At 38.3% G+C, this 16,252-nt stretch overlaps 1 long non-coding RNA gene across 1 annotated transcript; it reads right to left on the reverse strand.

The window, feature by feature from the left end:
• Positions 1-307: 307 nt before the first annotated feature.
• LOC108641355 lies at positions 308-14,492 on the reverse strand. The gene is made up of 3 exons (XR_001921927.1): positions 14,404-14,492; positions 12,641-12,769; positions 308-413 (listed from the first exon to the last, which is right to left on the reverse strand). It is a non-coding gene; the product is annotated as an uncharacterized LOC108641355 (long non-coding RNA).
• Between the last annotated feature and the right edge of the window lie 1,760 nt (positions 14,493-16,252).

Consider the following 16,252-nt stretch of genomic DNA (forward strand, 5'->3'; position numbering starts at 1 on the left):
CACTGGGAGGTTTTGTGACATGGTAAATCTCAGAAGCTCTTTATCATAATTTATAAGGGGTTTTTTTCCTCCTAATTGTGCATATTTCTCAGCTGCAGAGCTCCTGTCTGTGATACAAGCAATGAAAAATGTTACCTGGATAAGAATATATTTACATAACCATGAGCTAATTACTGTTTGTCATAAGTAAAATCAAGGAATTATTGCCATGCACAACTTGCTTAGTTGTATGTGAGTACTGTTGAACTACTGCCTTGTTCTACCCCAGAACTGGTTGCATTTGCAAACAGCGTGCAAGAAATCACTGAGCCAGATGCACTTTCTCTTTCAAGATGTGCTGTTCCTTCTCTTCACTATGCTTTTTTTTCGGTGGCATTCCTTCTGATTTAATCTAGTGTTCCTGTGGGTGGAATCTGGCAGAAAAAATATGTAAAGAGCATTATGCCCATCTGCATTAAAGGTGCTGTATAGACATCAATTAGTAATAACGACATTCAGGCACTTCAGGTGTATCTGAAAACAGTTGGCAGTGCTTGGTGCTAGAAATACAAAACGACTATATCCTCAGTTAAGTAAACTGGGATAGCTCCATTAATTCCAGCTGAGCCTTATCAGTTTATCTCAGCTGAGCATCTGACCCCTAAACTCAAGTCTCTCCCCAGAATTAACTCAGGACCCAGCCAAGTGCACACAGTAGCTCCTTGTTTTAATTAAAGAAGTAGAAATTATTTTCTATTTTGGAAAGTTGTTGGTAATGATATATGGATAACAGCTTGAGAATTCAAATTACGCCACAGATCAGCATGACCTGCAAGAAGCAAAAATGTTTTGACTACTACTCTAAGCAAAATCAGGATGGATGTCATAGATTATCCTTGCATGCACAAATCCATAGCTGTATGATTTATGCTGTTTATAAGTAGCTCTATTAACTAAAGTTGACTGCTAAATTTCAGTGCTTGTTTTGGAAAACTTTAAAAGTAAACAGTGGCAAGGAGCACTGTGCTATTTTTTTGCAGTTATAGTTTTGCACATTTTTGTGCATTTCAGAAAATTTTTTTGTACCTATGATCAAGGTAAAAGAACAAATCTAAAAGAATTACAGTTAGTCTTTGATTTTTGGAAGCATTGTGTTATGTACAATGAACTGAAACATCAATCATGGTGATATGATAAGAACAAGACATATAAAAGGATGATGTTCTCTCAGATTTTCTTAAATCACAGTGCTCCTGGCTTTACTACATGCTTCATGTACATTACGAAAAGTCCTTATCAGCTGTATCCAAGTAACTGATACGTGTTAACCCAGCTCTCTTGTCTTCTTTTGCCTTTCTTTTCTTCCTTTTTGCCCTTCCTTATCAAAGGTGATTTCTTTCCAACCATCTCCACTATGTTATTAGAATATTACCTTCTTTTGTAGATTATGATCGCTAGAATCTCATGGGTTTTGATGGTCTTGGTTGTTTTCATGTAGTGTCAGTGCCATTTGAAATAAAAAGTATTGACACTGCTTTATAGCTACCTTGATTACTCTAAATGGACAAATTGGCAGTGCTTTACTTATGCTAGTGTAGATGTAAGGAAAGAGAGGTCCACAAAATCAAGAATTATACTAATACAGTTGAAGATCTGATTATGCAGCTAACATATCTAGAGGGAAAAATACTTCATTGTTGTTATTTCTTCCTGTGTTTTGTGTGTGGTAGAACTAAAAAGATTTTTTTATACTTGTCAAGCAACCAAAACCACAAGTTCTGTTTAAAATTCTCTAATGCAGTTAATATGCTACCAGAAATCTAATCAAAGCTACTTTACTGAATATGGTTGGAAGACTTTTAATCTAGAAAGGAAAAGGGATTCATGTTAGGAGGCTGAGGGAAACGGCTCTTTTCCATTATGTTGTAAATTTTGTTCCTAAAGGTTCTTATGTTTCCTTCTGCTGTGTAGGACACAACTGTCTCTTATGTATATATTGGTCACAGTTATCAGTGTTTTTTAATAATGGTTTGGGAGAAAGCACAAAACATAACTTCTTTTCAGGTCTGGTCCTCCTGTTGAAGGCCTTACAGTGTTCAGGCTGTATATCTGTTTTTTTTACCTATCAAGAAAGATTATTTCTCGAGCTAAGTATATATATATTTTTTTCTGTGACATTATACAAGTAATAGTATTCTTTTGTACTCACACAACAATTATGGCAAAAAAAGCCTTACTAAGCAAAACCCTCTTCAGAGTGAATTTGCTGTAGCACACAAAAGGAAATCAAAATAAAAGAAGATATTTCTGTAATCAGTGGTAATATGTGATCAGCTCTGTGCCTCTGTGTTTCTAGGCTTGTATTTGACACTTTCTTATGAAACAGTAGGATCACTCGTAATAACATCTTTGCCTAACCATATTTGTATTGATATGTATTGAACAGCGTGTTGAACCTCCCCTCTAAGAAGATCCTTGAGGTCACATAAAATAAACAAACAAGCAAACAGTCAGACTTTTCTTCCTTAGGCTTATCTTGTTGTGATTATGTAAGGTGGGACATCCTTCTCCTGTTTGATTATCCTTGCTGACTATTAAAATCAAAAGCCTGATATGTTAAGTACACATGGACATTTAAAAATGTGGGGTTTTTCCCTCATAAGCAACATGCTTTTGGGAAATTATCTTTTTCCTGTATAGGTTTTCACTTCCTTTGAAAATATACTGGGGTGAGGGATGGAGGGGATGGAGTGAGAGAACCTTTTTTGTTAATCTTCTGCAGGAAACAACAACAATCAATCCCCCTTCGGCAGCTGTTTTGTTCTTCAAATATCCTATCACTTTTTAAACTGATGGTGAAGGAAAGAATGCATTAATTTTCAACCAGATTGGGCTTCAGGAAAAAAGCAAGTTCTAATGCTGAAGAACAACATGGCATAATGTTGTTTTTCGAAACACCCCCAGATTTGTCTTTCTTTTTAATGTTCTTCACTTTGGTTCTTAGAAAAGGGGTTAAAATTAGTAGGCACATTTCATATTAGCGTATTTCATGCAATAAAGCATAAATTATTTAAAATAACACGACCTTTTATCTTGCACCTTTTGAAGGAAGCAAATTAAAAATGTAAATTGGGAGCTAATTAATATGCAAATGTATTCATTCGCAGTTAACAATTAGCAATTAAACCTGCAGTGTCTACAAAGAGCACGGACAAAATTAGTAACTTAATTTATCATTAAAAAATGAAAACGTACACAAAATTTTAATTGACTTTCAAAATATTTCCCCTGCTTTTTCCCTTTATTTTTAATACAAAAAATCATATTGAGCCTTAGATATATAGATGAAACTTGCTACCTACAGCTTTCTGGTGAAGTTCATTACAAAAGACTGAAAGGGAATCATGTTAGGGAAAGTTTGGCTTTTACATGAAATGAATTAAAAAGACTGCTATTTGTGTTAGTCACTCTCCAAAATGTAGGTATTTCAGGACATACCGCACATACCTTTAGCATCTAACTAAGCCTATAGAAAGTGTGTGTGTATATATTTATTAAACATGCAGAGACAGTTTGAAGGTTTGTGCTTTGGTGTTTGATGCTTCAATAGAAAAACAGGAACACAGGAAATTAACAGACAATAAATAGCTGAAAAATCCAAATAAGATACTCTAGACAGATAGTCACGCATGTTTATATTTAATCCTTGGTTTATTCCCCTTTTACCATTTTTTTTTTATTCCGTTTACTTTTAGAGGGGTTAAAAAAACTCTCTGCATATATTACTGCATTTTATGTCCATTTTCTGTGTTTCCTCATAATTAGCGCTGCTCTTTCTGCAGATGTGAGCCTGTATTTTTAAATATTCTCTTTCTAATGTCATGAAGTGTATTACAAACAAGATGTAGTTAGTTTTACAGAAATACTCACAAACATTTGTTTGTGTAAGAGCCACAAAGCTAGGATCACTCACATTTTTGTCCTCTTCTGTGCATTTTTCACAAACACCTTCTCAGCAAAATTTTGTTTAAAAATATTGCTTGAAAATTAATATAGTGTGATATGTCTAGATGTGCACGAATGGAAATCTTCAGCTCCAGCAAGTCAAAGTGCATAGATCTTTGTGTGGCCATTTTGGGAGTTCTTTGTGGTGGAGGACATTATCCAACTGAGGGGTAGGAATAACAGCATATGGCCTAGGTGGCCAAGCACACAGTGTGGCAGCACGGCTTCCAAGCCAGGAATGATTTGCCAGTACCTTGGTTCAGGCTTTTTGTGAAATACAACCAGCATATAATCAAATCAGCAATTGTAATAACTAGTTTGCAAGCAAGTCAAGAGCTAAAATATGTACGTACAAATTAATCATGATATCATTTTAAATTTCAATCAAAACACAACTTTGAGTTTGTCAATCTGTATATGACAAAGAAGGTAAAATAATCAAATAAATTAACTGAGAATGTGTAACTTTTCATTTCCTCTTAATCCCTACAAGGTCTGTATTTTTTCCTTGTTTGCAACCTTTTAACAATATTATTTAAATAGCATCTGCTAGATTCTACTTGCAATTACTCTCCATTTTAATCAATTTAGAGTTAACTTCTTTTGCTAAACTCACTTTTATCAACAAAGCTCTCTGCTCGTTCCCTTCTCCTTTTTCTGTTGTTTATTTTTGAAATATTCAGATTACAAGTGTTTGCACTTGTGTTTGAAATAGCCTCTTGTTTGACGAAGCCAGATTTTGCTGCCAACAGGACACCTTTGTGTGCCTCTGTAAAGCTGAGAAAGAATTGTTATTGGGATTTGCTCTGAGGCTGCTTGGTAACTTCTGCCTCCAGAGCTGGGAAGTGGGGAAGGCAGCAAGTGGGCGAGCTTTAGCAAGAGCTGCCTGGTAATAAGCGTGAGGTGATATATGCCCTTTTCTTCCTGTCCCTGGTCCTCTAAAATGCTGCTTATGCAAGGTAATAACAAACCAGTTAATTTGGTTCGGTGGGCAAAGGGATGTCTAATTCCGTGTAGATTTCAGCAGCTCAATGTGCTGAATACTGTCACAGCTGACTTGAATTCTGAGATTGTTATTTTAACCCTTTACTCATTTCTACACTTGGATTTTACATATCAGAAGTTAATCTAAGGGAAATGGTTGCATCTTGTCTAGAAATTTGCACGTGTATATATATACATATGTATGTTTGTGTGTATGATCCATACATGTATTTGTGGAAACAAAAAAAAAAGACTGTGTAGGACATGTGTGGAACAACTTTTTTCAGAAGATCTGTTTAACAGATTCCAATCCTTTCACATTAAAAAGAACAAAACAATGGGATTTGGATATCTAGAAAAATTATTTATATTGAAAAAATATTTCAAAGGTAACTCTTTCTAGCTTGTCCTGATAATTATTTTTTTATTTGTAAAATATATCTACATAGATATCTAAGTTAGAACATTATTAAAATGAGAATCCAAAATTTAGGAATCCAATGAGATGCTTTATACCCACATGCAGCAATAGTTCAGGCATACAGCAAAATTGCATGGTTATAAACACTTCAGAGATACATATGTGCACACACCTACCTGTTCATTAGAAATATTCCATTTGCATTTCATGTCATTTCATTGTCTTCTGAAATGTTTATATTTCTATGCTAGAAAAATACAAACAGAATGGCATATAGCACTCTTGTAAAAATATTTAAATATGCCATTGGACCTATCCTGGGTCTTTACTTTGCAGCTTCTCTAACTGGTAAATTAACAGGGATTTTTTCAGGATGCACTTGTAGGATTCGAACACATTTCTCTACTGGAAAAGTTATTTCATGGAAATAAAAATCTGAAGATAGCTGCACCTTTTTATCCAGTGCTGGGTTTTAAAGAACTTAATAGCCTCTCAGTATTTTTAATGCCTATGATATTACCCAGCTAACAAATAATTTCAGAATTCAGTTACCACAATTAGGAATTTGAAGCAGGTGGCACAATAATGGGGCTTTTTCATTTCATTTATTAGAAGGGGGAGGAAAAAGCCCAGCAACGCAGAGCTTCATTTATTTTCATCAGCTCCACAGTAAGAGCATGGCAATTTGCAACACCAGAATCATTTCAAGTACAGCTTTGCATACATCATTCATTTCTTTAGTTTTAAAAGCTTCTTATCGTTCAACCAAAATTTGAAAAGATAATTTCCTGTTTAAAGTCCAATCTGGTCTGAGCATCCTGGCTGCTTTTTAACACTATGTTGGCTTTCTTGGTAAGCAGATGGAGTGTCGGTGTTACTGCTGCGTGACCCCCAGGTGAGTGTGACTTTGCCTGTGTGTGCCTGTGCGTAACACATCCGCAAGCAAGAGCTTTGCATGAGATCCAATTTCCAGCTCGAAAGTTTGCCTCACCTTCCCGTTCGCTAGGAAGACGAGTTTAATTTAATTTCGCTTCAGTCCCAAGCCTGACAGCAGAAGCAGCACGCTCCCAGCAGGAGGATGAAGTGTTTGCAGCGCTGCAGCCGCGGTTCCAGCCCGCCCGGCCCCCGCAGGCCGGGGCAGGCGCTGTGCCCGCTCGGTGCCGCTGCTCCAGCTGCCCGCAGCCCGGCTGCTCGGAGGGCAGCGGCTCGGCAAGGCTGCCGGCAGGGCCGAGGTGTGCACCACCCCTCTTCACACCGCTTTTTACGTGCTCTTGCTGTTGTGCGTGTGAACGTGAGCGGTTTGTGCCTCGCGGAGAGCCCCGCTGCCTTCCCAGGGAACGCCGGTGCCAGCGGCTCCGGATACGCTGCCGGCCCAGGAGTCACTTCGTGACATTTGCGCTAACATGATGTGTTCCTGCTGCTTTGAGAACGACAAAGCTCTGTTGTACGTGTGCCAAAATAAAGGCATTTTACACTGTGTGAACCTGCCTCTTGTTTCTGCACATATAGTAAGGGGTCTGGGCAATAGTAAGGAAGACATCAGTGAAATGTGGTAATAGTCTGGGGCCAGGCAGCAGGTTTTACTGTGCATTAGCAGGGTGCTCAGGTTTAAGTAAAACAGAAGCCTTAAACTCGTCCGTGGTGTTGCCAGCAGTAGGCTTTGCACCCTTGGAGCATGTCACAATTTAGAGATTGATTCAACACTTCAACCACAAGTGGTGTTGCAGAGTGTGAATGAGCTATTGCTGACCTCTGTCCACTTGGGAACCTGCAGCCCCTTCTATCCACTGGAAACTCCTGTCAGAAACTTTCCTCTGATTCACAAGTCTGCCAGAAACTTTGTTTGGAAGCACTCTTTCTCAAGATTTTGAAGCCCCCCTGCACTGTACCCTGGGCCCTGCGAAGCTGAACCAGCTTGTGTTTGCTACTGGGCTTAGTGCCCAAGCAAAGATAGCCCCTTACCATGGCAGAGAGAATCTGTTACACACGATACTGTATTAAGCAATTAACAGGGTTGTGAATCTGAGCCTAGTGCCTATCCTCTGCAGTTTAATCATTTCTGTGTTTGCAAGGTTTCTAGCAAATAAGATAATCATGTTCCTCGCCTTAGCACAACAACAGTGGCTATGGGGAAGGCAAAGACACAACATGCACTGTTGATCTGATCAGGAAGAGGGTCATATTGGGCACTACTAATCAGAGGAGGTGCAGCTTCTCAGTTGACTGCTTCTGTTCTGATTGCACAGTCAGCTGCCTGCAGACAGAATGCCTTCCCAGTAAGACCTTGTCCAAACATGTATGGTTGCACAGAAATTTTGCAATTCTTTATGTGAATGTGTATTTGACAGTAAGAATTACTGAAAAGATTCCCCTTTTGCCCAGAACTTACTGCTTTCAAATCAGGTAGGGAATACTGGTGATAACTTAAAATTAAGTAAAAAGCATATGATTCTTAGCCCTTAGAAACTCTCTTCTGCAGAGGCACAGGAGGGCTACTCGTCTGCACAGTTGTAGCCTTCAGGGCTGTTTGCACCAGCAGCCTCAACACAGCTCCACCAGCCCTTGCAGTAGGAGGGTGCCTTGGCCTCAGTCTCAGATTCTGCAGCCCCGGGGAGCAGTTGCCTGCCCTTGGATCTCCTCCATGAAGTCACACCTCCCGCTCCTGGCACTGCTATCTGCTCTTTGACATGAGCTCAGCAACCTTGTGCAAAACTGTCCTTTCCCATGCTGGAGGGACCATGAACTCCCTGATGTTTCACTTTAGATTGAGACAGCCCACAGTGAACATTACCCCAGGATACTGTGTACTACTTTAGTGTAGTTCATTGCAATACTATGAGTAATGGTAGGATTACACTGAAATGTGAACTACGAAACTTGGAGACTGGATCAGTCCATTTACATTAAGGTATTTCTGAATACCTTATATGCTGAATAGCCTGAACAAAGTGAATTAATATGAAGAGAGCAAACCACACCACTCTTTCTTTGTAAACTGACTCACTCTGTCTACAGCCTACACAAAGAGGTAGGTAGGGAGCCTCAGGTAGGGACAGATGCTGTAGAGGATGAAGGAAGATTGTCCAGTAAGTAGAGCACTGCTGCAAAAGGACTGGACAGTACAGACTTGAGCCCCAATCTGAAGGAATCAAAGAAGGATCCTGGACCTTTCACTCCTCGTGTATAAATGGAGATGATTTTATCAGTTATCTAACAAAATGATTTCTGACTATAATTGAAATAGGGAGATATGTGTCTAAGATAGATGAATGGACAGATGGTTTACAGTCTCATCCTGCCCACCTGCTGCAGAACACAGCTAAGCCTACTACAACTGTGCTAAATTATTTGTGAAGCATAGAAACTGCTGGTCCAATAAGCCCCTGATGAAAAATGCAATGATAGCAGTAATGAAGGCAGCTCACACATTTGCACAACAGTTCAAATTTTCAAGTAGCTAACAATTACTTCAAAAAGATGTAGCTATGTTTATTTTTTTGGGCAGAAGAAAACTTGAAATCCTGACATGATCTATGCTATGGGTCTCTTCCAAACATTGGTTGTTTTGGTAAGAAAAGTACAGACATCAAGCCCGTACATTGTGACATGGAGTACACCTGCTCCATCATCTGGACGTTGAAGTGACCTGCTGCAGTTAGTTTAGAAAGGGAAACATTGACTAGTGCTTAGTTTGTTTCCAGAACAGAACACTTTTCATCCTATATGACATCCTAAAGTAGCTATACCCAGATTCTGCAATGATCTATTTGACAGTAGGGAGTCCCATGAAGTCTACAATCGTTCTTACTGACTTACATGTCATAAATTTTACTAGAATGATAGAAGGCTTCCATTGCTTTTGTGATCAATGAAGCATCTCCTTATTAACCAGGGATACCAGAGACTTTCAGTCCTGTCCTTTGCAAAGTTAGTGCGAAATATTGTTGCTTCATACAAACTTTTTTTGTAAGGCCTTACTATTGCTTCCAGTGCACCAGTGATGAGTTAAATATTGGTAATAACATTGTTGACTTTTGTTAGATGATTTATTGGTTCCTGGAACCAGGAATGTCATTTCTGGCCATTCTTCTGTTATTATTCTCTCCCCTCAAAGTTTCAGAAGAATGTTGCTACAGCCTTAAATTTATCACTAAAAGGTGATGCATGTTGATGCCATGCAAAGAGGCTGGTTTTATTTAGGCATTCAGAAATTGATATGTAATTAAATTTTGAAATGAAATGCTAAGACCAGTGGGTGACAGACTGTCTGTAGGCGTGTCCCCTGAGGTGCTCCCTATTTCATTTGTTAATGATCTTTCTTCATTGCCCACTCTAAGCCAAGCTCTACCCACAACTCCTATTGCACCATTATTCAGCATTTAATTTATCACAATCTTAAAAGAAATAAAAATAATAAAAAATTCACACTATACTTATTTGCTCATTTAAGCCCTAAATGGTTGGGTGTCTGCTTCTGTGTATAGACACTTATCTCCTTCTATTTTAGATGCTGAAGTATTGTTTTGCAGTCACAAGACTCTGGCATTGACAAAAGTGAGGTGATTTGGAGTAAATTAATGAACTCAAATAGTTACAATAAAAATTTGCAGGTGACCAAAGACTGAGGTCTGCTTTTAATGACTCTAGATAGAAAAGCATAGATGTGTAAAGAAGTGAATTAGGGGCAGATGTGCAGCCTAAACACTGAATTAGAAACTTTTACTTTTTGGAATTTTTCATTGTTTTCTTTCTTTTTTTCCTGTTCCTCTTCCCTATTAAATCAATGCCAGGAGACTGCTTCTGTCTAACCTGAAATTATTAGAAATGCTCATCATCTTTAGCTCTTTGCATTTATCACTAAATAGATATTTTTTTGTTGCTTTGTTTGTTTGTTTGTCTGGGGTTATTTTGGTTGGGGTTTTTTGTTTTGGTTTTTCTTGTTTTTTGTAGACACTACTATATCTCTCATATAAGGAAAGGCACTGGAGAAATGCATTAACATGTATATGCAGTAGTCTTTTCAGCCTGTGCCACTGGATGGCTCAATGTGTCACAGAAGAAATCTCTGTTAGCAGTATAAGTTAAATTCAGTTATTCAGTTTGTGAAGAAACTATTTCTCAAGGAGGATCTGAACATATTTTGCTAAAGATACGAAGATTGGAGCATCCATGATGGTCATGTTATTAAGAACTGTGAAGTTTCCTCTGCCTACAATTCTGTAATGCCACTTTCAAAGCCTCCTGTAAAAGATGGATACAAATTAGTCTCCATGGAGAGCAGAAGTGGCTTTGGGCAGCTGAGTTTGCTCTTTGGTACTAAAGAATCAGGAACAGTCTGTAAACACTAATTTGGTCATAACTTGATAGCTCAAAATTTGCCTGCTCATGGACTTGTTAAAAAACATGTTGTTGTGGCTGCTCCTTATCCCTGCCTCAAACAGATTGGGACCAAATTAGGTGTATGCTGGAGCCCATGCCTCTGCATGAAATTAAACCAGAAATTAGACAGATACTTCAGAATAGTTCTGTGCTTAGATAAACTCTAACTCTTTGCTATTCCAAAACTGATAGGGCTGTTTTTTGTTGCTTGTACCCTGTTTTCTGTAGGAACTGTACTAAAACAACCAAAGTATTTGCAGTTGCTTACATAAGTTGGCAACCATTGGTTTCCTACCAGTCTTGATACAGGTAATAGTTCAAATCCACCCTATGATTAAAAAGTAAAGCTATCCATGCTTCAGATCCCTGAGCTGTCCAGTCCTATGTGTTTTGGTTAGTAATGATGGCAGTAAAAACAAGCCAAACTTCACCCTTTCTTGTCCTCTCCCATGGATCTTGAAAAACACGATGCAGCTTGTTAATAATGCAACCCTTTATTTAAGATGTAGTTTGGTGTACCAGCCTGAAATTTGAACTACTCATTGAATGACAATATATCAATTTGTCTGCATTATAAATATACTTTTGGAGTTGCTCTGTTTTATGTGATAACTGCGTTGGATTCTGAGTGATAAAGGTTATAAAACAGATACAACAGTCTATATTCAGCCACAGAGGTGGTATAGTTCAGCATGACTGAGTCACTGCTCTGAAGAGAGAGTACTGAAATTTTATGCAGGGTATTGCAAGTCAAGCCTGAAGTGCACTGGCAGAGCTGCATGGTAGTAGGCAAAAAGCTGCTCCTCAGTACGTCCCTAATTTTACTTGTACAATTCTCATTTTTCCAGATACTCCTCTTTATCATACAAACATTCTAAACTACATATTGGCTGCAAGTGACCCAGGATCATTTCATGCAGTGAAAAGGGAACAAGTAAAATTCCGAACCATTGTAAATGGTCAGCTTGGTATGTGCCAAGTGGAGCATGCTAAACAAACTTGGCTGGGAACTTGAAGTTGGCAAGTACCTTCTACCTGCTGCCTTGTCTGCTCCAGTTTCCCTCTTTCCTCAGCTGGAAAATGCTGACTAACAGAGTAATGGAGATCTTTGCAACAGATATGTCTTCTTTTTCCTCCTTCTCCTGCCCCTGCTTGTTGTTTTCTTTTCTAATCAGTGCTGATTTGAAAAGGTTTTCCAGTTGGCCAGGTCTTCTCTCCAGTAATTCCAGTTTGGTTCTCCTTGCCCTTTTCTGTCTGGACTCTCTGCCCTCTTTCTGCTTTACCTATTTCCCAACAACTTTTGTGGCCAGAACACCAGGTGCAATTCTTTTCTCCTTGCCACCAGACCAAACCTCTCAGCTGCCCACTCCAACCTGCTGTCATCTCTGTCACTCATCTGTTAAATCCCCAGGCTTCTTTTATTCCTGGGCAAATGTCCCTTCTGGTTCTTTCTTGGAACTGAAAGAATTCTTTCTTTCTTCTATGGGTTTTCTGAATGTTTCTGTGTGTACATTTCTCGTGATGGTTTTGATTTTTTTGATGGTATTTCCTTTATTAATACGTAGCAGGAAGAAGGCCTATTATAATGTCCTGATTATTTTGTTTATTAGTATCATGAAAGATTTTACAGTTTATTATCGATGTGATATAAATTCACAATGAATCAAAGGTGAATAAAACACTATTAGAACACACCTTTAATGATTCATATTCAATCCAGGCTTATGTTGCCGTGGCAAAAATGAGCACATAAGGGCAGACAGGTTCACTTGTATTATGCTATGTTGTTAATTTGAAAAAAAACCCCTTAATCTAAAAATGGTGTTTCATAAGGAACTTTTTAGGTGCTTTTTAATAATCTGCATCCCTTACCTTATGCTTGCCTTTCCATTGGGGGGAAAAATAAACAAACAGGCTTGAGGCTGTGAGTTAAATATGTCCTTCCATGAAGAAAATGTCCTTTCTGTCTTTTATGCTTTCCATCTTTTGAGGATTTGGCAACTAAAGATTATTATACATAATAAATTAGAAACTTGATAAGTAATAAAATTTCAAATTCTTCTACCCACTCTATTATACATTTTAGGTAAATTAATTGTTCACAACTTCTGGCTTTTTTGAAACACCAGCTACAAATGTTTTTCAAGATATCTCTGGGAAGGTATGTACACCTATGTGTACATACCTCTTCCTTCCATCCACATTTATGATTCTAGGATGACATAATAGATTTAATATTTCGAATGTATGGTCTGGAATTCCAGAGATGTGACAAACAACACTTTCAGGAAAAGGTTTTCTTATCTGACCAATTGTGCACAAAAGTGACAAACTTCCATGCACATGATTTCCCCTTCGGATTCTTCTTATAAGAGAAAGTTTTTTTGAATCTCATTCTGAGCATTCTGAAACACTACCTTTTCTTTTTTCATAAGACACATAAATTGGTCAGTAAACAATTACATTTTGAGCTCAATTTAAACCACTGCACAAAGATATCAGTGTTGAAGTGGCAGAAACTATATTTTTAGCTGGTTTTATAAAACCTGCCTTTTTTTTTTTAAAATTTATGGAGCAGTTATGCTTGCTTTTTGATGCCTGGGGAGTGTCTGCTGGTTCTCTGTGCCGAGTACCATACCACGGGGTCTTGATTAAGAGTTAGAAGCGATGTAGCATCTATGTTGAATAGGCACTCCATGATAGCTGACTACAGAGAAGGAACTTTTCACCCCCAAACAAATGCTTGAATAACAGTCTATACAAGCAGTAGAGAGAGACAGAATGTGCACTTTGGGCTAGTGCAGCTCTATTTGCATGTAAGGTCAAGCAAATAGGATGGATGATTTCATGCCTGAGCCAGGCAGAACTGTCCCTCTGCTCGGAAGGCTGTCTCATGCACAAACAATCCAGAGCCAAGTAAAGTACAAACACTTATCAAACATTTTCAACTTTAAAGAAATAACTTAATAAAAAGGGTAAAACACCTGATCAGACAATCTAAGCCTTTTAAAAGTTGTTGTACCCTCTCGAGTTTTCTGAACTAGAAATGCAGGCAAAGCAGGGTCGATTTTGGGGCCCTGCAGATAAATTATGTATTAAAATTATGCTCTTATTTTAAGGATCATTCTGAAAAGATTCTTTGAAAATGAAGGAAAAGCAAAGTTTACTTTGGTCAAGGAGACGGGACACAATTCTAAGAAATATTCAAGAATAAGTTATATAAAATTCATGAAACTGGGAGAAGTACTCTTTTACTCATCAGTTTTGGCCCAGCTCAATTACTTTCATCAGAGAGATGGAATGCTTTATACTTATAGCCTTTCTAGCAGTCAATATAGTATTGACTGTATTGCAGCCAATGTAGCCAGTGTGGTGATGAGATACTCAAGTTTTCACAAGCTTTCATTAGGTTTGCTGTGAAATGCCATGTTCTCATATTAGTCATCCTCTCTGCTTTATATCTTAGAAGATGCATTTCAAACTGTTTTTAAAGCACATTATTATTCAGCTGTTCACCAAAATAGACCAATATACATTATAATATGTTTACGAGGTGGCAGCCCTACAATTCAACAATTGAAAACTTACATTCCATCTGACATAGCTACAAAATTGTTTCAAATGGTTGTGCTTACTTTTTGGAGCAAATAGTTGATGTCTGCAATTTGATTATTAGCAAGTAAAAGAACATCGATAGAAATATTGCAGTCAGTATGTTGATATTCCAGGGAGAATGAAAAATGTTTAGTGGACAGTTTAGAATACTGTCAGTATATGGTGTCATAAAAACTGCTGAACTTGCTTCTTTATTTATATCATTGAGGTAGGTTTAATACCATTTAAATATCTTCAAAGCCATGTCTTTACAGAAGAAATTAGTTGTTTCAACAATAGATAGTAAACACTTTCTTCCTAATATGCTTCAATTGAATGCTATTGGCAGCTGTGGGGGGGGACAAAGCTTGGCATCTCCTGTCAGAAAGCAGACAGCCTGCAGGGAATGCAGAACTCCTCACCTCCACTATGAGATATGCAAGGTCATCTTTTGAATGTGTGGATGGAGTCAGGTTCAAGTATGTGAAGGGAAAGAAGGAAGTGGAGGAATGGAAGAAAAAGGAAGAAATTTAACCTATTCCCCAAGAACAAATCATAAAACAGAGAGCCCATAAGATTCTATATGATTTATCTCTGCCCTGGTAATTTCACTGTGGCAGAGGACAAAACTGACTAATCATGTTTTCCTAGTTGCTACTACTACATTAATTAATTCAATGCTTTCAGCAGATGTCTGCATGAAAATATGGCAACTCGACTTGAAAAAACAGATCTTAAAAACAGAGGTCTTAGGAGGTGAGATAATACTCAAGTAAAACAGTAGTTCTCTGAATAACAGGGCCAGTGGCAGTGATATGGAAAATAAGCAAATCAGACCCTGAGGACAGAAAGAAGATAGAGAGAAAGAGCAAAGTTACAGTGTGTCTCCTGAAGTCGAGGGTGGAAAAGTGCTGAGATTGTGTGTGAAGCTACATGTGTGTTTCTGCAACTTCTTAAAAAGCCTTGCATATCTCTCCAGTGAAAAATGTGTTTGCAGTTTTCCTCACCTGCCATTGGAAAGAAAGAATGTACTAATTTACTATCAGACAAGAGGTCCATGCACATTTGGATCAAGTTATTCTTGTGGAATACCTGTCTACATATGTCCAAACAAGTGGCTTTTAAAGCAAAGAGCACTGGTCACATAGAAGATGCCTGCATCAATGGTGCTGCACACTGAAAATGCAGCACTGTTGGTTGTATTGCAAACATCCCCCGTCTTCACCTGCCTCCTTGTAGTGAGGAAGATACTCTCCTGTCTCCCATCCATTCATCCTGAGCCTGTGCTGCTGCCAGCATGTGTGACAACTATTGCCAATTGTGACAGTTGTTTTTGTGAAGGGGGACATCTGTCTACAATAAAATCAGGCTAAGGTCTGCAAACTCATTCACAGAGGCCATGAAATAGTCATCAGATGGTAAAAATTACCTTCTTGGTTAAAACACAAACTGCTGTCCCAAAAGTGAGAGAGACTGTATCTGACTAACACTCACCTGAGCCAGGCTGAAGTTTGTAACATATGTGTTCAGGGGAACCCTTGTAATTGCTGACAGATGGATCGCCATCTAAAGAGCCTTCCACCTCTACATGCATCTCTTATGTTTTGAAGTGTTAACATAAAAATACCTTCCCCACCATACACCAAAAAGCAGGAACATGAAATTTTTGAAAAATATATCAGTATGTACTATGGATGTCTTAATCAATGACCTGTTTGCAAATGCCATCCAATGGCCCACCAGTTTTGTGGCTTTTCATAGATGGGGTTGTCTCAGAGGAATTTCACCATGGCCCCAACTCTCTCCTTGGCATCCCCTTTCTCCTCTGATTGTTTCTCTAAATCTTTTGCTATAAGATTAAAAGCAAAAGTGTTCTCTGTACAGTTGGTT

The sequence above is a fragment of the Manacus vitellinus genome, unplaced genomic scaffold (genome assembly GCF_001715985.3).
Source record: "Manacus vitellinus isolate BGI_N305 unplaced genomic scaffold, ASM171598v3 scaffold_6_pilon, whole genome shotgun sequence".
In the NCBI taxonomy this organism is placed as follows: Eukaryota; Metazoa; Chordata; class Aves; order Passeriformes; family Pipridae; genus Manacus; species Manacus vitellinus.